The sequence below is a fragment of the Schistocerca nitens genome, chromosome 5, assembly GCF_023898315.1.
Source record: "Schistocerca nitens isolate TAMUIC-IGC-003100 chromosome 5, iqSchNite1.1, whole genome shotgun sequence".
Classification (NCBI taxonomy): domain Eukaryota; kingdom Metazoa; phylum Arthropoda; class Insecta; order Orthoptera; family Acrididae; genus Schistocerca; species Schistocerca nitens.
In genome coordinates, this window is record NC_064618.1 from 708,494,780 (window position 1) to 708,518,422 (window position 23,643).

General features: G+C 42.1%; 1 protein-coding gene across 1 annotated transcript in view; it reads right to left on the reverse strand.

The window, feature by feature from the left end:
- Positions 1-23,643, reverse strand: part of LOC126259243 (protein bric-a-brac 1-like) — an 885,843-nt gene that overhangs the window by 433,930 nt on the left and 428,270 nt on the right. The gene's annotated exons all lie outside the window — the stretch shown is intronic.

A 23,643-nucleotide genomic window follows, 5' to 3' on the forward strand; every position in this document is an offset into this window, starting at 1 on the left:
GACAAGACCCAGTTTTGTCCCGATTTTGCAAAATAGAGTTACGAGCTTGGCTCAAGTACTGAAGTAACGCCATCTGTTACCGCAAAATGTAAATGCAGGGTCAGTTAGTTTCATTTATGTCAATAAGTTTATATTGACAAAGTCGTCTCACAGATAGCGTTGTGCCCGCATCTCGTGGTCGTGCGGTAGCGTTCTCGCTTCCCACGCCCGGGTTCCCGGGTTCGATTCCCGGCGGGGTCAGGGATTTTCTCTGCCTCGTGATGGCTGGGTGTTGTGTGCTGTCCTTAGGTTAGTTAGGTTTAAGTAGTTCTAAGTTCTAGGGGACTTATGACCGCAGCAGTTGAGTCCCATAGTGCTCAGAGCCATTTTTTTTTTTGATAGCGTTGCATGTTGCGTATCCTCTATCGACGATACAAGCACCGTCTAGATCTAGTGCCACAATTAGAGAAAATACCACACTTTTCCAATAATAAGGGGTTGGAACTATTTAAGGAGCGCCACGCGGAAGAACCGTGCAGTTCCCATTTGAATAGCGATCTGGCAAGACGATTCTTTCTAAAGTTAATACGAGCAACAAGTGCAAGTTAGTAATGTTTGAAGTGTTTACTGCGGGTATGTAGGGTGTGCAGTGTATAGTGACGTGTACTCCGATAGCTACAGTGTTATTGTCGACTGAGGAAAGGAAGTTTCTTGAAGACTGTTCTATAAAAGTGAAAAGAAGTGAAAATCCGAGGGGCGCAAGATCAGGTGAATAAGGTGGGTGCGGAATGACTCCTCAAACCAAATCCTCTATAGCGTTTTTTGTCAGTCTAAAAGAATACGGCCGAGCGTTATCATGGTGTAGCATCACTTCACGCAGCCTTCCTGGTCGTTTTTCTTGAATTGCGTCTTGAAGGCAACTCAGTTGCTGACACAAAGTGTCAGCTGGGTTACATCTCGGGGAAGGAATACCACACCATCGGCATTCCACCATATGCACAACATTATCTTTTGTGGATGTACGCGTATCTTTATACGGGGAGTTGGTGCTTTGTTTGGGCTCAACCACTCCTTTATTTTCCCTTATATTTTATATTGTCTTAGCATAAAGACCCCATTTCTCGTCACCAGTAACGGTACAGGATAGGCATGGTCGCTGTTGCTCACAAGCCGACTGATACGAGCAAGCAGAGATAGACATATGGCCACCCGCTGGTTTTTGTGATTTTGGCTTAGAGCATGCGGTACCCGTATACCCGACTTTTGAACATTCCCCATTGCATGCAGACGTCGCACGATGGTGGAATGGTCACACTTCATCACAACTGCCAGTTCTCCAGTACTCTTTCGTTGGTCATTGTGGATTAATGCTTTTCAAAGATCTTCATCGAACCTTGAAGGTCTTCCTGAACGTAGGGGGAGGGGGGGGGGGGGGTCCGTAACGTCAAAACGATCCTCCGCAAAACTAAGAAACCATTTTCTTGCCGTGTTTTGTCCAGTGACATTGTCGTAGTTTATGCAGATTAAGGCCGCTAAATGACAAGTAACAACTATTTAAGGGACAAAATAAACTTTTGCTTTATTCGCACAATACATATTAATACATTTGGCTACGCAGATCTATTATGTTGCTCATCATCAAACACGGAACATGTTTATTCCACAGAATCTAATGCACTCTGCACATCATATCTTGCGCGTCACTATGCACGCTGGAAAATGTTTGCTCATATATCCCTAACAATTATCACCATACACGGCGCAAATGTTTCTGGTTGCCTCCGCTGCTGCCATCCCTATGTCGAAATCAAACAGAAGAAAATGTCGGAAATATTCCGATTTCTCCACTTGGCATTCCATTTTCTGGCGTCCACAGCTCCACTCACTGTCTCCAGAAGACAAAATAACAACGTGTAGACTCACGTAGCAACAGTGAACTAAAAGTAAAAAATGACAACCGACAAATAAACATACAGCAACCGGAATACCAACATGCAAAACAAAACCGCTGCCATCTTACGCTCAACCTAATACAACGGTAGTAAACCGGGAAGAATATCGCCATTTTCAACAAAGATGTTATGTGCAGATAATTTTCGATGTGTTCGAACGGACTGAGAACGTATCTAGAATGGTTCCTAAGTCAGAATGTTATCGAATTCTGTGACGTAAAGCAGAAGGATAAAGCTTCACGAAAAAGATAGGTTTAACTGTTATTCACATACTTTCGCAGAAGATATCATCGCTGTTTCGGCAGACGTCATGCTGCCGCTGCAGTCTTCGGTGGTTAATTGGGCTGCGGTGATGACTGGGAGGCGACGTGCAGCGTGCATAGGGAAGGCCACTTAGCTCCGGATGAGGCACGAGCCACGGACTCCCAAGTGGGCGGCGCCGGGCACGCCGCGCGGCCCCGCGAGCTGCGCGTTGATCAGCCGCCGTTATGTATAATTGCTGGGCTACTCGCGTCCAATCGGAATACAGTACAAGTGCGCGCGGGACGCCATCCATATTGCAGGGCTACTTATACCACCCTAACTCAGCCACTCACTCACGGCCTGCCTCATAATTAATACGCTACTTCCGCGTACTGCGGCGACTGAGTAGCTGCCGGTAAATTATGTCCGCGACCCGTAATACGGGAACCCGAACCAGGCGACACGCCGGAGCACTGTGGATCGCGTCGTCCAGAACCCGACAACTGCCTACTTGTTATGCCATTACTGTCGTATGCGTGTCGCGAGTTCGAGTAACAACGGAGACGAAGAAATAATGTCAAACGACGACATCAAACGTGGCAGCGTGCAGTAGCTTCCTCATCGAACTTTAGTTTCGTCTGGACTGAGAACGTCCGTACTGAGGTCCGTGCGTGCTTCTCAACTGCTGAAAAAAGGGAGGTGGTTATTGTTCCATTAGCGAAAAACGATTGATTATGTAATATGACCACATTTTTGTAAGCAAAGTACTCGTATCTTCGCAAGATTTCTGCTGTTACTTACTCTGAGTTGTTTAGTACCTAACACATGAATCGTTGACTTTTGGATCAAGGAAGCTTCTCGTCACAAATTTTGCTAACACTGGTGGATCACATGAGATAAAAATAATTGAAAAACTGTTCATCAAGTGGCAAAAATCCCACGATCTTCGCCGGCCGCGGTGGTCTAGCGGTTCTAGGTGCGCAGTCCGGAACCGCGCGACTGCTACGGTCGCAGGTTCGAATCCTGCCTCGGGCATGGATGTGTGTGATGTCCTTAGGTTAGTTAGGTTTAAGTAGTTCTAAGTTCTAGGGGACTAATGACCACAGATGTTAAGTCTCATAGTGGTCAGAGCCATCTGAACCATTTGAACCCACGATCTTCGACTGTCAGGTTACCCGCAGCACAAACTCTGTAGTTTTCGATCAGAGAACGATTACGATACGTGACCAGAACTCAAATAGGAAATGATCGCGTCTTACATTTCCCAGAAAATTTTAGCGTGTGTAGTCTTAATGGGAGAACTTTTTTAAATATTATATTTTACAGAAGTATAGTGCTCGTCACCTCCAAATCAGTTCGCTCTTCTATTTACACATAAATGCAGCGTAGCTTCCACTTCACCATGTACTCTCACAGTTTCTTTTCGAATATCCTCCAGTGTCCATCAAAAAATGCAATTGAGAAATTTCTACGAATTGAGTGACCGGAGAAGGACAGGCATCTCATTTCTTTAACAAATGGTTCAAATGGCCCTGAGCACTATGGGACTTAACATCTGAGGTCATCAGTCCCCTAGAACTTAGAACTACTTAAACATCACACACATCCATGCCCGAGGCAGGATTCGAACCTGCGATCGTAGCTGTCGCGCGGCTCCAGACTGAAGCGCCTAGAACCGCTCGGCCATTTCTTTAACAATCCAAGCAAACTGACAGCGGTCCGTTTGCAGGTGCGTTGTTTTACTGACGGAATCAGGAGCTGTCTTACCACAACTGCAGTCCCTTTTTCGCGATATTTTGCGCTCACTCTTTTCAAAACGAGCCAATTCAAATGCCAGCGTCCTCTAGATGTTCTCTTACAAGTAGTTGGCACACGCTACATTCTTCATTTTCTGTAATTCTGCGCTATTATTGGAGGTTGGAGTTGTGGATCAAGAAACCACTCTAACATCATGTGTTCGAACAAGAGCATTATCTTCATGATTTCATTTTCCCGTAAACGTTTATCCCACGTTCATGCAAAATTTTATGTTGTATTGATCTTCCGGAAATGAGACTTTCCAAAATCTCAATGAACATTATACCATCTTCCACACACATAACAATAATTCGGAAGCAAAACAAAATATCGAAAATCTGAAACGCTAGAGTTTTACGGAAAGTTTGAAGAAACCTCGTATTTCAAAAAATAAACATGAAGGAGGTAAGAAAATACGAAAGAAAATATCTTCCCACATTATTACAAAAAGGGAAAACATTTGCAACACTGGGCACAATATACTGTATAACGTAGCGCGAAAATATATGCAGGGTGTAAAAAAGTCCTATAATATCTGTAGAGTTATCACAGAAGATAAAAGGGAACACTTTTGTCATGTGAAAAAAATGTCACAGGTGCAACAGATGACAAGCCGATACATCAACTTTGCCCTAACAGACCAGGTACATGGTGCAAGTAATGCAACACACAATACTCAGAACACTGCATACAGTCAGAGACATTCCATCCCAGCAGCAGTCATGGAATTCATGAAGACCATTTACAGACGCCTGGCAGATCCTGACTTGTTGAAGAAGTGTCTACGGGGGCAGACCCGGAACCCAAATGAGTGTTTCGACACTCTCATACGGACTCACATACCAACAGAAGTGTCTGTTGGGAAGAAGGTACTAAAATGTGGGTCTCTGATGCTGTTATTGTTTTTAATTATGCCAACAATGATAGGTTGGACGGACGACAAAACATGAGAATTATTTCTAAAGTAAACTGCATCAAAGAACATCAGCTGGTTGACGAAGTTCGCATCGACAGAGCATAGTATGCGGCAGAAGTGACCAATAAGGCGTCCAGGAGGAAGTGATCAAGAGGAACATATATTAAATAATTTTTCGTGATTTAAAACTTGCTGTGGCTGAAATGCGATATTTTAGTAGTACGCCAAGAACATAATGAGTAATGTCCTGCGAATGTTTCATTCCATCCCTACACTGGTTTCTGAAATGCAAGGAAGCCAAGTAACAAAATTTAACATTGTCGACATAGGACGTTCCAACTCCCCTTAATTTAAACGGACATTTTCCATAACACCTCAAAATAATAATTCTCACATGGCAGACTTAACACAGTCTCTGAATATCACATCAAAACCTTCATGGACCCCTACGGGCAAACGGTGCATCTGTGACATTTTTGTCGTATAAAGAAAGTGTTTATTTTTAAGGAGAACGGGAACAGTTTTCGAAGCAATAATGATCAAAACTGCCTGACTTCAACGTTACACAGCGAACATCTTATGGTTGTGCTAGCTATCTCCAATTTTCTGCAAACCACAGTTTCTGCCTCCAGCATAGCGCTGCTTAAGGTTCCGTAGTAGCTTCCGTTGGCAGGTGTGCTGGAATGTCGGGGTTGTTATTCCGCACATACCAGACTATTATTCCAGTACTGTGAGAAATTCACAATAAGATACCGCGAGGAACAAAGTTTTTTTTCCTGTCTCTGTAACACGAATTTAGGACATCTCTCACATTAGCAGCGGAATTCGTAAGTAGTTTGAGCACCATTTTTTTTTTTTCCTTTCTTTCCGTGGCATCTATTCAGCTATCTCGGATAATGTAATTCACTCTGCCTTTCTTCCAGAGAATGTAATTCTTGACAGCACAGAAACACGCAGCAGCATCAACCATGAATGAATCCACCTGGATCTATTCAGCGTTGCGCCAGCGGATGGAACCGGGCGGTACGCAGCCGTGACAGCAGCCCGAGCGAGCCATTTCCCCGGCCACTGTGTCTTTCTTCGCGTGGACGCTAATCACGGCATTGCGACCGCCGACCGCAGCGCCGGAGATTATTTCACTTTTTTTAGAAAAGAAGATCGGCCACTATTTCTGGAGGCGGTGGCGGAGGTGCGCAGCGCTTGCACATACCCGTGGCACACACTAAACGGTATACAAAACGGAAAGCAGGATACGGCTCCTTTGATATGTATCAAGTTCAGCGTTGCGCTCGGCGCCACATTCAAACGGAATACACGCGAAACGATGGTTCCTTACTACCGCTCTAAATGGACATTCTTACGAAACGGAAGTAATCTAACCAACCAAACGAGAGAGGAAAAAAAAAAAAAAAAAAAAAAGGAAAAGAAACGCTAATGAAACAAGCTCTGCTAAATCTTTACATAAAAACACATCACATAAGGTTTCCGCAAGTTATTACCTGCCACTGCCTTCAGCTTCATATGACAATGAAGCTACTTTATTTTGTAAATATCGGTTTTTTTCCTTGCAGCAATTTAATTTTTTACTTCTTAGTTCTTCTTTTCTGGGACTTTCTGCTGATAAATCAGCTTCACCTTTAACAGAAAAAGCTGTTATAGGCCACACTGCAAGAGTTTCAGTGTTCGTATCAATGCTTGAATTTTCGTTCGCCTGAAAGTTACACATGGATATTAGTTACTTTAACGTCTGGATGAACCGTCATTAATGGCGTTTGACAGCCGTCCGAAATTAATTCGAAATAAATTGTCGTGCGCGGATAGCCGAAGTGATTAAGGCGGGAAACCTGGGTTCGATTTCCGGTACGGCAAAAATTTTCAAATGTCACTAACAGATAGTATATCTACACCTGATACAGCTGATGCCAAGGCATTCGCAGTCATTGAATTTATTCAGCGTTAACGTGGGTATTAATTTAAATTAACACACTAGGTGGCCTTAAAATTTTATATACACAAATGTTCTGAATTAGACCCAGGCCTATAAATTCACTCCAAAATATTATGGAATAAAACTCATATTCGTTTACCAAACGACGTTGGTAAGTCTCGCCAACAAATTTCCGTCAAGCTTTGTCCTAAATAGGGGACGTGTTCCAGCTTTTTGATTACGTAACTGTTTGTGTGGAATGTCTCCTTTATCATATTCTTCCGGCTGTAAGTACAACAATAAATTGCTGTCACTAATTTGGGAGACTTTTGTTCACTTGCACGAAGTGTTCACGACAGAGCTGCAGATTACTTGCACGTGCGCTGCTTGGCAGCGCGGTCAAATAAAATACTTTAACTTCAGTTTCCTTCATATTTTAGACAGATGTTACTCTCCTAGCAACTATAAAAGCAATTTCGATATTTGAGCTACATTCAGTATACAGCAACGCATAACCTGAAATAATCCAAACGTAAAGTAGCAAGCGACCGCATTTTTCATTGTAAACTTTTCGAAATATATGGTGCAGAGTACTAATAAATTAAGTATCACAGTAAGAACGACCAGTATCGAAAAAATAGACGCTTCTTCATCGAGCTGTGATATTAGGATTACATACAGTAGTGAAGAAGATAGCCAAATGCGACCCAAGTAATTTTTTACAGGAAAAGCAGAACCTCTACCGACAAACTAACTCCAGAAGCTGGTGTAGCTTTGCTTCATTTACATACAATATTTTTTACAGTTTAATGAACTTTTACTGTTTACAGTAAGAAAATCGGAAAACTAATATTTCTTATGAAATGCTACTGTCAACTGCTTAGTGGAAACCGCTCGTTAACTTTCCTTGCTACTGCTCATTATGTATTTCTAACTTTAACAGTTCGTTACACAACTGTTTACATGTAGGTGAGCCCAGCAGCTAAAATGCGCAATTAATAAAGTAAACAAAACGTATGCGTTCAGCTTTGGCCTCAAACACAGTTCTTTACTCGGCTTGAAAATGGCAGACTTCACTTACGCGCACAAAATTTTGACGGATGGATTGTAGCCGTGTTTCCGTTCTGTACATTCTCTATTCTGGCCCGTGTCCTGGCCGCCGCTAATCCTGAACCGGGAAGCATGCGGAGGATAGGAGTCGGAGGCCACAATGAGTGACACGCCACACTGAAGTCATGTATGCGACGCGCAACAAGCGGGTTTTCGTCACTTCCTTCGTATCCCCCTCCCCCAACGTAAGCCACTCAGATGCACGGAAGGAAAGCTTCTTCTCATTAGTCCGTTCGTCTTCTTGTCAAGGATGCGACAATCTGGAAAATTCGTAGCTCTAAGCCTTTCGCAGCGTTTGGAGGGTTAGACGTGTCCGCGGAATTCTGTCCGGGTAAAAATCATCTAATAATACGAATATTTCCACAGATAATTTCACCGTCAGTCCTAAAACAAGACAATCAGCGTAAAATGTAGGTACTTTGACGATGTTAACGCCCGCATTCTTGTGATTGCGACCCATTCTCTGATCGTGAGCTTTCTACCCCTACTGGAAAGCTTTCCGTGTCTATATACACTGAAAAGCCAAAGAAACTGGTACACCTGCCTAGTATCGTGTAGAGCCATCGCGAGCACGCAGAAGTGCCGCAACACAACGTGGCGTGGACTCAACTAATGTCTGAAGTAGAGCTGGAGGGGAATGACACCATGAACCCTGCACGGCTGTCCATAAATCCTTAAGAGTACAAAGGGGTGGAGACCTCTTCTGAAAAGCACGTTGCAAGGCATCACAGATATGCTCAATAATGTTAATGTCTGGGGAGTCTGGTGGCCAGCGGAAGTGTTTAAAATCAGAAAAGTGTTCCTGGAGCCACTCTGTAGCAATTCTGGACGCGTGAGGTGTATCATTGTCCTGCTGGAAATGCCCAAGCCCTTTCGAATGCACACTGCACATGAATGGCTGCAGGTGATCTGACAGGATGCTTAAGTACGTGTCACCTGTCAGAGTCTTATCTAGTCGTACCAAGGTCCCATAGCCTTCAAAAACTGCACACGCCCCACACCATTACAGAGCCTCCACCAGCCTGAACAATCCCCTGCTGACATGCAGGGCCCATAGATTCACAAGGTTGTCTCCATACCCGTACACGTCCATCCGCTCGATACAATTTGAAACGAGACTCGTCCGACCAGGCAACATGTTTCCAGTCATCAACAGCCCAATTTCGGTGCTGACGAGCCCAGGCGAGGCGTAAAGCCTTGTGTCGTGCAGTCATCAAGTTTTGTGTCCTGCAGTCATCAAGGGTATACGCGTGGGCCTTCGGATCCGAAAGCCCATATCGATGATGTGTTTAGTGGAAAAGTTCGCACGCTGACACGTGTTGATGGCGCAGCATTGGAATCTGCAGCAATTTGCGGAAGGGATGCACTTCTGTCACGGTGAACGATTCTCTTCAGTCTTCGTTGGTCCCGTTCTTGCAGGATCTTTCTCCGGCAGCAGTGATTTCGGAGATTCGATGTTTTACCGAATTCCTGATATTCACGGTACACTCGTGTAATGGTCGTACGGGAAAATCCCCACTTCATCGCTACCTCGCAGATGCCCAGTCCCATCGCTCGTGCGCCAACTATAACGCCATGTTCAAACTCATTTAAATCTTGATATCCTGCCATTTCAGCAGCAGTAACCGATCTAACAATGCGCCAGACACTTGTTTTATATATAAGTTGCCGACCGCAGCGCAGTATTCTACCTGCTTAAGTATCTCTGTTTCTGAATACGCATGCCTATACCAGTTTCTTTGGCGCTTCAGTGTATGAACTTTCGCGCACCCTAAGTTTAACAGGTAATGTTTCTGTCGCCAAACCGACATTGAATCCAAGAACGGAAAAAAAGGTTCCCGTCTTCGAATATTGTTAAATTGGTTACGTGTATTTACATTTAAATATATGTAAGTAGCGTTTTTCAGTGAAAATAAGGAACAAGTAGGGCATTTGCCTAGAGTAATGTGGGAAAGTGCCTACAAATTTGCAACGCTGGTCATCGTGCAGATGGACTAATGTTCATCCAGCGCGAAATCATCTAGAAAACTGTATCACGACTGGAAAAGTTTTACGGGCACGTTGGCAATATCCTCGCTTGAGCAAGCAATCTGTTAGAACAATAGCAAATCTGAATCGATTGGGTACCGAGTAATTTCTGAGGAGTTTATATTCACAACAAATTCAACTCTTTTTGCTAACGCAACATTTCTTGGTACGTCCCAGTATATGAACCGAATTCATCGTTGTGTTGTGAAATAGGAGCAAGTAGGATTGTTTGTTGCACTTTCAACTCGACCACACTACTTTCTCCTCCTGTGGAGGCTGTGAGTTTGGGCAATACAAATTATGTTCGGGTACACTGGCGCTAGTAGACAACCTTGAAACAGCAAGACAAAAACTTCTGTGTTCTGCTGCCACTGTCTGCCACCTCTGTAACAAGGACCATCGTGTCTTATGGTAATTTTTTTATCGTTTGTTACTCTTTTGACTGAAGTACGCAGCTTATGTGAACTCTTACGCCCTGCTTAGCCTGTTATGTACCTATTTGGCTGACTGCTGCTCGTATGATATAGGCCCTACTAGCGATACATTGGTGCTCCGCAAGTAAGATGTGTTTTGAAACAGTTTTCCGTATTTGTCTGCTGCTTCTGTTAGCGTTTCTGTAATGGGTGTTCGCTTAAGTTTCAGTAGTACTGGTACAATATTTTCCAAGGTGTTACTATAGAGATTTCGTATAAATGAACTTAGTTCCCCACAACGTCTGTGAAGCATATTTTGTTCAATTTCATGAATTAAATGCACTGAAGTTAAAAATGTGGATCGATCGAGATTATATGCATGAAGATGCAGTGACATGAAACTAAATGAGTGCAAACAGGTCAGAAATGCTGTAGCTGCAATGTAATGAATATGTAGGGGCAGATGAAAACTTATGCCTCACCGGGATTCTAACTAGATTTCCAGCTTTTCACGAGCAATCGTCTTGATCACTAGGTTATCCGAGCAGCCATTTAGGTTAGACTTTGGCTTTTACTGTTCCTGATACGATATTTCCACTTACGATTTCCCAACAGCGAGACCAGAGGTCCTTTCACGTAGTATGGGAAAATCGCACTACTGGGAGAACGGAATCGGTGGAGGACAGTGCCTTACCCTGCCATAAGGGACGTATGTGAAATGATTTCAACGCACAAAAATGAAACAAAGTGCCGGCCGCTGTGACCGAGCGGTTCTAGGCGCTTTAGTCCGGAACCGCGCTGCTGCTACGGTCGCAGGTTCGAATTCTGCCTGGGGAATGGATGTGTGTGATGTCCTTAGGTTAGTTAGGTTTAAGTAATTCTTGAGTTTCTCCCGGCGTATTTGATAATCAAAATATCCACGGGTGTACTGCCGGTCTACAGTGTCCAACGGGCACAATATTTCGGCGATCATACATGTCGCCATCATCAGGTGAACTGACGGACTGAGCTCCTGTGAACGTGCCGGCACGGAGATCCGTACACTATGGCTGCTCAGGTGGAACTGGGTTCGGTCGCGGCGGCGGCGGATTTAAATACCCTCCGCCCGCGGCGCGCTCACTCCGCCGTCCGCGCCCCGCGCCACGGTCGCGCGGTGGAACAGATTGCGACGGCGTCTGAGCTGACGTCGGTGTGATGGCTCCGTCCGCCGTGGTCGTCACAACTATACATTTGCTCGATTTACTCTTGATTAACCCAATCGCTGGTTCCCAAGCCTTGCTAAGATTATAGCCACAGTCACGATTTATGAGGTCGTCATTGGTGCGAATTTCGATGGCCTCTCTAACAACGCTGTCGCAGTATCTCGACGTCTGTACCAGAATCCTCGTGCGTTCATACTCCATAGCGTGATTTTCCGACAAACAATGTTCAGCGACCGCCGACTTGCTCGGATACATCAGTCGAGTGTGCCTCTGGTGTTCACGGCATCAATCCTCGACGGTACGCATCGTCTGACCAATATACGACTTGCCACATTGACACGGAATCTGGTACACGCCGGCCTTCCTCAAACCGAGGTCATCTTTGGCGCTCCCCACGAGTGCACGAGTTTTATTCGGAGGACAAAACACCGTTCCGACCCGGTGTTTCTTCAAAATGCGGGCGATCTTTCCCGAGAGTGCGCCTGTATATGGGATAAACGCAGTGCCTACCTCCTCCCTCGTGATTTCATCCATATCCACAGGTTGTGCTGTAGTGGTTGGGCGGAGAGCACGTTGAATCTGCCACTCTGAGTACCCATTTTTTCGAAATACAGTTCTCAGATGTTCCAATTCCTGGGGTAGACTCTCTGACGCAGTTCACCTGATGATGGCGACATGTATGATCGCCGAAATATTGTGCCCATTGGACACTGTAGACCGGCAGTACACCCGTGGATATTTTGATTAGGTTTAAGTAGTTCTCAGTTCTAGGGGACTGATGACTTAAGATGTCAAGTGCCATAGCGCTTAGAGCCATTTGAAACAAAGCAAATAGTACATTAGCCAAAAGCGATAAAATACTATACTCGCGAATAGCAGGAAGTTCGAGTTGTGGTTTGGCGCAGACTTTGAATTGTCACGACGTATTGCTTGGTTTTGCTATTGTGGAGCTGTCAAAATTAGATATATCGGCCAAATCGTCAAAAAGTGACAGTGCAGAGGAGTCTGGACGTCTTCCTGTGAGGAGGCAAGTTGACATTACTGACGTCAAAAACAGAGTTCACAGTTCACGACCCACTGCAGAGACTACGCAAATAGGCTTTGAACGTCTTGTAAGTAGGCTGTTTAGGTTTTTTTATTGGTAACGCCACCTCAGTATGAAAATCACCGGCTGTGCCGTGTGCAGTCTGTGGCTGCTTTGCATTGTTGTAATACTCAACCATTGTAGTGTTAGGCAGCTGGCTGTGAACAGCGCGTAACGTTGCGCAGTTGGAGGTGAGCCGCCAGCAGTGGTGGATGTGGGGAGAGAGATGGCAGAGTTTTGGAAGTTGTTATGAACTGCTCTATATATATATATATATATATATATATATATATATATATATATATATGATATAAAGGTAAATACATTCTTTGTTCTCTATTAATATCTTTCATTTGCTAACTATCCCTATCAGTAGTTAGTGCCTTCCATAGTTTGAATCTTTTATTTAGCTGGCAGTAGTGGCGCTCGCTGTATTGCAGTAGCTTGAGCAGCGAAGATTTTTGTGAGGTGAGTGATTTGCGAAAGGTATAGTTTAATGTTAGTCAGGGCCATTCTCTTGTAGAGATTATTGAAAGTCAGATTGCGTTGCGCTAACAAAATATTGTGTGTTGAAAGTCAGATCGCGTTGCGCTAAAAAAATATTGTGTGTCAGGTTAAGCACAGTTGTGTATAATTGTCAAAAGGGGACGTTTCATATGTCGACCCTTAGCCGAGGATACCTCACTGGAATCTTCTGATTTTTTCTTGTAGTTTGTGCAATTAGTGTAGATTTTGTTTATTGCTAGCGCGTAATTGTAGAGAGAATTTCCATTGTAGTTGTAGTTTTTCATTGTTGTACAGTAAAACAGGTGTGGCATGCATGTAGATTTGCACCAAGTATTTCGCAGCTGCAATTAACTAGATATTATTTTCAGTGTTATGTTAATGTGTTCTCTTATTTTTGATCTTCAAATTGTGCTTTTCTGTGTTGTCGTGTGAAATACTGTGACAATAATGGCGTGTGAAAAACGTAATACTAGGCTCCAAAGTAAATTGAGAAATGACAGCGAAGACGAAAGCAGTGTGTTAGCGCCACCGAGTAATGAATTAACTGATGTTCAAAGTAATAATTTGGTAATTGTGCATACGGAAATGGAGCGGGCGGCAAACAATGGTGTAGACAGCGAAACAATTAGAGAACAGGGAAGCATTATCGATCGATCGGTCGGCAATAGCTCGGCTCAGGAATCCGAAATGACACGAGACGATCTCACAAATACTGTAGATTCAGGTTTTGGGTCCTCACCGTTTTCTCAAATAAGTCAAGACACATTTTCTGCTTGTCAAAATGTGAATGTTGCCGGTGCAACTTCACTGCCGAAAAGCACTGAGGAACGTGTTTCAGACACCAGTGCATTGTTATTACAATTAATGCAACAAATGGGACAAAAGCTTGAAAAATTAGACACAATGGAACAAAATCTTCAAAAGTTAGACACAACGCTTGAACAAAATCAGAGTCAAACACAGCAACAGTTAGACGCAATGGAACAAAAGCTTCAAAAGTTAGACTCAGTGGAAAATAAGCTTGAACAAACACGTGAAGATTTAACTACCGAGTTACATAATATTGAATCGAAATGTCAAAAAGTCTGTAATGATGTAAAAACACAAATTTGTGAGCATTTTCAACCTATTTTTTCGCGGCATGAAAATGCATTACAGAATCACGAAGCAGCCATAAAAGAACTGCAAACCATTGTTCATGAAAATCATGAGACCTTGTCGGCTAAAATTGACTCAGTTGCATCTACCGATTCGGTTACGCAACTTGCAAAAACTCAAGAAAACTTAAAGGACACAGTAGATTCGATTTCAACACAAATGGACACTCTGAAACTTGGTTCAGAAAAACACACTGAGGAAATGTGTTCACTATCGGAGAAAGTAGCCGAACTTTCGGATCAGTTCACTAACTTATCTACGAAGGTAGATGATAATCTGAACGACACAAAACCGGTAGTCTTTAATGACACAGAAGAGTATGAAGAAATTAGAAAATTCAAACAAAATCAAAATCAAATCAATACACAGTACAAAAGAGAAATCCGCGAAGTACAAGATCAGCTGACACAGGTAATACAAGAATTACGTATTTCAGAGGACACTCGCGCCCCAATACGGGAAGAGGGACATAGAAATACGGAACAACCACAAAATAATAACACAGGACACTTCGGAAATTATAAAAGAAATTGGCAAGGCACACCGAATTTTGAGATGGAACCGCCGATACGACGTAACAATGACCGATATGCGACTCGCCGACATGATGACTTTGACTATAAGCTGTTCATTACCACACGTAAATTCAAAACGTTTAAAAATTCTGCCAACGACATTCATCCACAAGCGTGGCTCCATCAATTCTCTCATTGTTTTCCCCCCAACTGGTCATTAGAACACAGATTAGAATTTATGTGTGGCTATTTAGAGAATGAACCAGCTGTAAGAATGCGTTCGGTCATTCACGATTGTCATAGTGAAGGAGAATTTTACCATGCCTTCCTCTCAGCATATTGGTCTCAAGCCACACAAGACCGAGTAAAACATGGCATCATAATGATGAAACATTTCGAACAATCTGAATTCTCCAGTCTTGTGAAATATTTTGAAGACATGTTGCACAAGAATCAGTACCTGTCAAACCCATACAGCCCCTCAGAACTCATCCGCATTTGCTTAATCAAACTGCCTGAACATTTGCGACATATTATTTTGGCAGGACGTTGCAAAGACGACATTGAAGCTTTTCAGGGACTCTTACAAGAATTAGAAATTGACACTGACAATCGCAGAACGCGAAAACAGGAACACAACAATTACAGGTCACATCCGTCGCAATTCCGCGATGAAAGAAATAATAACTGGACGCGACAAGGCTATTCTCACAACACAAATCGTGACCAAAACAGACACCACCCGTATGACAACCGTTGGCAGAGTAGTAATAATTACAGGGAAAGATCACCTTTCCGCGGTAATGACTATCACAGAGATTACCTTAGAAACAGACAATATGGTAACCAGAACTATTACTATCAAGGGAGACAGAATACTTTCAGACGCAACAGTTCAGCGCGCAGTTACGATTCCGGGAGAAATTCTCCACCACATGACCGACAAACAAGAAACTATGTAAACTACCGACATAACGACAGACCTGAATTTCATCAGAACTGGCGGGATTCAAACAGAGCAGGGCACTTTCGACAACGTGAATTTGTAGAAGCTAGGTCTCCTAATCCCAATAACGACGCGCGCCAATAAAGGAACAGACAATGACTCGCACCGCAGGCAGCCACCTGCGCCGGCTGGCTCAGAAAAAAATAACACAGACGCTAACATTGAGAAAAGATTTAGCATTCCTTACCGACGCATAAAACATGACAATTGCTTTTCAGCTGAAAGTCTGCGTACTAGGAAGAGTAAAGGTTTACACCACATTTCACATGTAAAACCGTTTATTGAATGATAATCTGCTGTTTAACTTTGTCTTTGCCATAAAACTTTTCACTTCACATTTCTAGTATGCTTTGTCAGACTTAAGAAACTGTTAACATGCAACAATGTTTGAAGTTAAATATCCAGTCTAGAACCTAGGGAACATTTTTAAACAGAAATTACGATTGCATTGTTATAGTGAACAGACAACACAGTGTTGTATTTGTACATTCTTGCTTATTAGTTGCACGATTACGTAACAACTATCAGGCTCACATACTTAGAACATATACTGGCACTGCTAATGAGATTTTCATGCAACATTTTGGTTTACTTGAAAAGACATTCTTTATTTGAAGTACTTTCTGTGGGATTAAAGATGACTTAGCACTTGGTTTCTTTGACAGCTACACAATTATATCACGACACTACTAATGTGTGACACAATTTACATTGTTGCTTTTGTGCTGTATCTGCTTTATATCTGCACAGTTTTTCTGAATTCTTCTGGAAAGTAAAACATGTTTTAGTAGTAACTTTTGTGGTATAGCAACAATGAGGCAGCCTTTTCCGTAGCACAACAATACGTTACAGCACAGTACTTTCTTCATCACAACAATAAGCGTAATAACTAAGATATCTATACGCAAAGCATTTCACTTTTGTGTATCATCAGGTAAGTACATTGACTTCTGCAGAACTTAGCTTTCGGAGGACGATAACTACAAGACTTCCACAGAGATTATCTTACAACATGACGCACAGTTTAGCGCTACAGGACACGTATTTCAGTGATTAATTTTGTACTTAAAACATTTATTTTTAAAGATTTTTGAATTACAAAGAAAGTTTTCCGAGATACATTTCATTCCATTGCTGTAATTTGTAACACCTGAGGGTATAATTACATTTATCCTCAGGGGGTACACGCTTACTTTGTGTACCATGTGTGTGGCAAGCACTAGGAGCCCTAGCTAATATGGTATTTGCTTATACAATTTTACACATCGGTACCATATTTCTCCAACACATAAATTACACAGCTATCTGATCATGTAACTGAGAGATAAACATTTTTTTTACTACATCAGTGACAGATGTTTACGTAATTACACAGTTGGATAACTTCACTCTTACGAAATTGTATTTTGTATGTACCTTATGAACTCTTCATATTTTTTTCAGAACCATTGTGATACTATGAGAGCTTTGAATGATGTATTTGGTAAGGGATCATGATTTTTAAAGTACGTTTGAGGTAAATGACACTACTGACATGAGCAGAGAATTTTTTTAGGTTTTGAAATTATTGCAGAAAGCTACGACGTTTTTGAGATTTGACTGAGGTGTTATGATGTTATTTTGACGACGACGATGTGTTTTGTGCTGCTGAGGTATGTTTATGGTCAAGAAGCTGATGCTATATGAGGAATTTGATTATGCTACGTATTTCATGTAATGAAATATTAAAGAAGCGTCGACGAATATATATATGTATAATAAGGTAAGGAGTAATGAGTAACGGTTAGGAACTCTGCCTTGTGAAGACGTATGTTGGAAACCGAGAATCGTACTTTTAGAATTATGAAATGTGTGTAAATGCGTGAATGTATCACAATGCCGACGAAAATTTTTTGGACACTGTTATATTCATAGGATTTTGTTTTTACAGATTTGCAACGCTAATTCTTGACCTGTGAAATATTTAAGACTGCCATTGTAGTGGAAACTGCTGTCGTAAATATTTCCGTACGAAAGTTAAGTGACCACCTGCAGGTAATGCGTCGCGGGCACCCACCTGGGCGACAGCCGCCCGAACAAAAAAAAAAAGGGGGCCATTAGCCTTCCAGTGGCACAGGTAGAAGAAAAAGCCATTAGGGGAGGCCATTATAATCGCTATTGACGTTCCTTTGTAGAAAGCATCGCAAAAACGACACGGTCGAACTTGAAAACGATGAGAAACATTTCACGGCTATTGTCGTGTTAATTGAGAGAAATGCCATATGGCTAGTGAATGACGTTTCACGCCTTGCTTTGCCCATTTTGTTTAATATCTAGTTTCTAGCTGCACTGCAGCACTGGTTAAAATAAAATTTTATAGATGTACTAATTTAAATATTTTCTGTCTACAGATCTATTAAATAATAATTTTGTAATCCACATTCTAAAAAAAAAAAAAAAAAAAAGGGAGCACTTGGAAAGGAAAGAACAATAAGAAGGGACTAGTAACAGTAACTGCACACATAATTTTCTTTTCAAGTATATGGTAATATTTTTTTTACAATATGTTGTTGTGGTGCACCACTTTAATTACTTAGACATTAAGATGTGATTATACATTTCCCTTATCTGCATTGTTATCTTTAGTCTACTATTTTTTCTGCTTGAGCTATGTCATGTTTAGGTATAAGTTGCTGCTGTTTGCCAGGCATAGTGTTATTGAATTTGACTTTGTATTATTCTGTTAAGCCAGTTTTACTAATGATTTCTTGTTATTATTTGTTGCACATTACCTTAGATTAGTTGTAATATTACAATTGCTTTGCTAATTTCTAAAATGCTGCTTCCTTTGCAAATCTGCAATTTTTGTCATTGCTGTTTGCGTTTATTGTTTTATGTGTTGCTGCATTGCCTCGTCCCTTAGTTTAATGTCTGAGCTCAGTAGATTTAAGTTAGCTTAAGAGGGGGTAGACTATATAAGAGACTGCGTTGTGATGAATTGGAAGAAATGCATTTAGAAGTTATACGAAAAAAATACAGAAAAGAGGTACAGATAGGACTTTTTGGGAATAATGACGAACGAAGGGAGATCTCCAAGAACAAACAAAAGGTTTTGTTCGCAAAATACTGCAGTACCAAAAGTTACACTGAAAACGAACCCTGTACTTTCCATTGTGTTATCCCCCTATGTGTTTGTGTTCCCTTGTGTATTTATGTTTTTCCTGTATTTATATGTATATCTGATAAGACTTATGTTGTATAATTTTTCTAATACTAAGCTACATTCACTATGATGAGGAATACTGTTATCCTCAAATATAATTTGCATTGATAATATGTTATTTACTTTGTAAAGATGTTAGACATTAGTAATTCTGTTCTATTTTAATGCTCATGTGTAAAGTTGATGTTTCAAAAGCTATTCTGATCTTTTATGTATGTACTTATGTCATTATTTTTGTAACACTAATGTATATGTTTATTTCTATTCTTTTGTAAAGCCTGTTTTACTACAAATGTTATCTGTATTGTTATGTTCTTTACTAATGTATTTTGTACCTTTGTAATTGTATTCTCATGTTATAATATTGTAATTGACACCAGGTCTTCAAATTAAGTATATTTTGACTGCACTCGTTTCTGTTGGTCATAGCATATGCACAATATGTGAGAAGTAGGGAGTGATAGTGTTTGCACATGTTTTAATGATTCAGCAAGGGACTGGATAACAGCATTGCTGGTTCTGAGGACTATTCCAAAAACTTTGTGAGTGCACAAGTGGTGGTTATGGACTTGCTAAATTATCCGCAAGACTCTTCAATGGTGATTGTGCACCTGCACAGTCACAACAGATGGCTGCTGGCCATCTCTACAAGGACTACAGTGGGTCTGCACCTCTGGTGGCCCACCAGTACCGTCATTTCTACCAGGACTACAGTGGGTCTGCTCTGTGATGACCTACCCACCAATACTCTTCAAAACTTCGATTGACTCCGCTGTGGGTTTGCTCTGTTGTGGCCCATTACCTGTCAGCATGTCAAGAGTCAGCACTGTCTTTCCGTTGGAAGGGCAACACTACTTCTTCAAGACTGCATGGAAATCCACTACTTACGTGTGCATTTTCTTTTACTGCTCAGACTTTGAGAAAAACACTGCAATGTGATGAATGATCAGGACTGTCTTTATGGACTGTGAGAAAATTTTAGCTTTTGACCAACATTGTATCAATAAGTGTGTGCATTTGATTTCTTTGTTATTGTAATTACGATTATGAAAAATTTTAACAAATATGTATTGGCCAGTGCCCAACAAAATTTGTAAAATTTTTTGTGGGGAGCATGGGGGCTATGTAAGTAGGCTGTTTAGGTTTTTTTATTGGTAACGCCACCTCAGTATGAAAATCACCGGCTGTGCCGTGTGCAGTCTGTGGCTGCTTTGCATTGTTGTAATACTCAACCATTGTAGTGTTAGGCAGCTGGCTGTGAACAGCGCGTAACGTTGCGCAGTTGGAGGTGAGCCGCCAGCAGTGGTGGATGTGGGGAGAGAGATGGCAGAGTTTTGGAAGTTGTTATGAACTGCTCTATATATATATATATATATATATATATATATATATATATATATATATATATATATATATATATATATGATGATATAAAGGTAAATACATTCTTTGTTCTCTATTAATATCTTTCATTTGCTAACTATCCCTATCAGTAGTTAGTGCCTTCCATAGTTTGAATCTTTTATTTAGCTGGCAGTAGTGGCGCTCGCTGTATTGCAGTAGCTTGAGCAGCGAAGATTTTTGTGAGGTGAGTGATTTGCGAAAGGTATAGTTTAATGTTAGTCAGGGCCATTCTCTTGTAGAGATTATTGAAAGTCAGATTGCGTTGCGCTAACAAAATATTGTGTGTTGAAAGTCAGATCGCGTTGCGCTAAAAAAATATTGTGTGTCAGGTTAAGCACAGTCCTGTAAAATTGTTCAAAGGGGACGTTTCAGTCTTGCTGCGTCTTCTCTTCGGTGTATCACTGATGCAAACACGTTTGATCCGACGGCAGAAGTGTTCCTGTAGGTCAGGAATGAAAATGCGACTTTCCCGAGTCGCATGTCGCGCGATAAACCAACGGCGGCAGAAGTGAGCATTAGCGGCAACTGCAGCGGCAGGGGAGAACGGAATGCACCGAGGCGCCTGGCAATCAACACCCGTCCGCGCCACATCACAGCACAGGGAGCAAGACAATTTACATGTTTATTTTCTTGCAAACTGCGTTGCAATCACCAAATTTTCCAACTGAAAATTACTAGATAATTAAACTATTAACGGCGCTGGCCATTTTTCGGTGCATCGCAGCAAATATGCCAGCCGCGCCTCCAAACGGCAAAAAAGTGTTAATAATCTAAATTAGCGCGAACATTGAGCTCATTTCCCGCAGGCAAATATCGCGCTCCGTTATTATCACGCAGCTACGCACGATCGGCGGCGTGACGCGGCTATTTCAGCCGGCACCCCGCTGCCACTCACTCGTCGCCCACCACATTCATTTATTCCACGTCCTCTTCGCCAGTCCGTCTACCTGCATTCGCGAAAGACCACAGGGAGTCGGTGTAAATCGGATCTTCGGATTAACCACTCCGCGTTGTACCTTGTACCAACAGCTCCACCACAAAAAAGTTGCCAACAGACTGACGTGGGAATAAGGAATACATTATTATCCAACTCAATTACCCGGTAGATTGATTATTCGCATAGCTATGTCCACAGCGCGACACAGATCCAAAAATCTTCTATCTCTCATCGTCCACGAAGAAAACGACAAATATAGCTACATTACAGGCGAGGCAACACAGCGACACTTAAATTATGTTATTGTGGGACTGGAAATTAGACTGTCTGCACCTTTGTAGCAAAATGTTTTTAGTCCAATCCTCTGAGCAAGTATCTGGCTGTATTTGTCATTTTAAATTTACAGTGATCATGTTTCATCATTCTATCTCAGTATACTTTTTTCTCGAAATCGCCAATTAGCAATAATGAAAATATTACTAGTCGAAGAAATTGGGGTCCGCAGCTCGTGGTCGTGCGGTAGCGTTCTCGCTTCCCACGCCCGGGTTCCCGGGTTCGATTCCCGGCGGGGTCAGCGATTTTCTCTGCCTCGTGATGACTGGGTGTTGTGTGCTGTCCTTAGGTTAGTTAGGTTTAAGTAGTTCTAAGTTCTAGGGGACTGATGACCATAGATGTTAAGTCCCATAGTGCTCAGAGCCATTTTTGAAGAAATTGGGTAACTGGAATCTGATTGGCAAATAATGCAAAGGCCAGGATCCTATATGACAACAAGGGGAGTGAGAGCGTTTATCACTAGAGACTTTGTGATCCGCCCAAATGATGGCGGCAATGAGCTCATGTGACACTCCGGCAGAAAAATTGTTCAGATCCGTTTTGCCAAATATTTCTTCGTTGAGAATACTTATGTCACGAGCAATATGAAGAGATCCTAATAGTTTTAATCAAATTAATCCTGTAATTGATTCAGAAGCATTAGCACGGTTCACATACCAGCGTCGTTTCGGTATTCTGTCGGCAGCAGAAAGGACTGGGAGACTACGATACTACGTGTTATGGTCACCTAAAAATGCACCACATTCTGACGTACCCAAGTTTTTAGAGAATACCTTGTGTACCCACAGCGCAACCTTTAGGACACCAGTTGAAACAATAGGCCTCACCATGGTTTCGTTGGGAACGTACGTCCGAATCCTCTCTGAAAGACACTCTCTTAGAAAAACGACGTCATTTCTATATAACAACAAATGGCTGCAATATATGCACTTTCACCATACATCCCATGTTCCTTCAAGTGAAAGCACAGGACCAGGTAACAGCTGACGAGTTGCATGGTTGCAAAATGTATTATTGTTTCCATTGCGATGTTCCATGGAACCAGCATGTAACTGTCCTGTTTATAATCGACCGTAGCTACAGACAAATTAAATAAGGAAACAGATCACAGTAAAAAAAAACCATTTAAGAACAAAAATGGAACAAAGAATCTAATGTAACCATCTGGTTGGTATTGGTATGTCATGCATAACCCATTTTTAGCGCCTTGAAAAATATTTCTATATTAATACATGAGAATATTTTAGATGTGTATGTAAGAAACGTGAGAAGTGAATAATGAGTATCTTTGAAACACAACTAGACTCGTGTTTGAGAGAATAGCAACACCGTGAAAGATACACGCAGCTGAAATGAGATTTATGTCACTGGTCATGCATATGGCAACACGAAAATAAACAGGATTATAGAAACTTACTACTGAATGTAGTAAGGCGCGACAACTACATGCATTGCAATTAGAGACCCGAAATGAAGTTGCATGGAAGAGAGAACGCAGCCCAACCATACAACCCAAATGCTCGATGGATGACACATGACACGAGAGTGAAGGCCAGAAAGGCGGTGATGACAGCGTGCACATTTTCGCACTCATATGTAACAGGTCACTGCCTGGAGGAGCAGCAGCAGCAGCAACAGCAGCAGCAGAAGAAGCAGCTGCTGATAAGTAGGGTCCGGGGCTGAATGGTATACCCTCCGACACACCATACTACTAGACTCGGGCTACCAGACTGCTGTCACATCTACATTTACATCTACACATATAATCCGAAAGCCGCCGTATGGTGCGTGGCGGAGAGTACCCTGTACCAATACTAGTTTCTTTCCTGTTCCACTCTGAAACACAGCAGGGGAGGAACGACTGTCTGTGTGTCTCCGTATGAGGCCTAATTTCTCGAGCCTTATCTTCGCTGTCCTTACGCGTACGTAT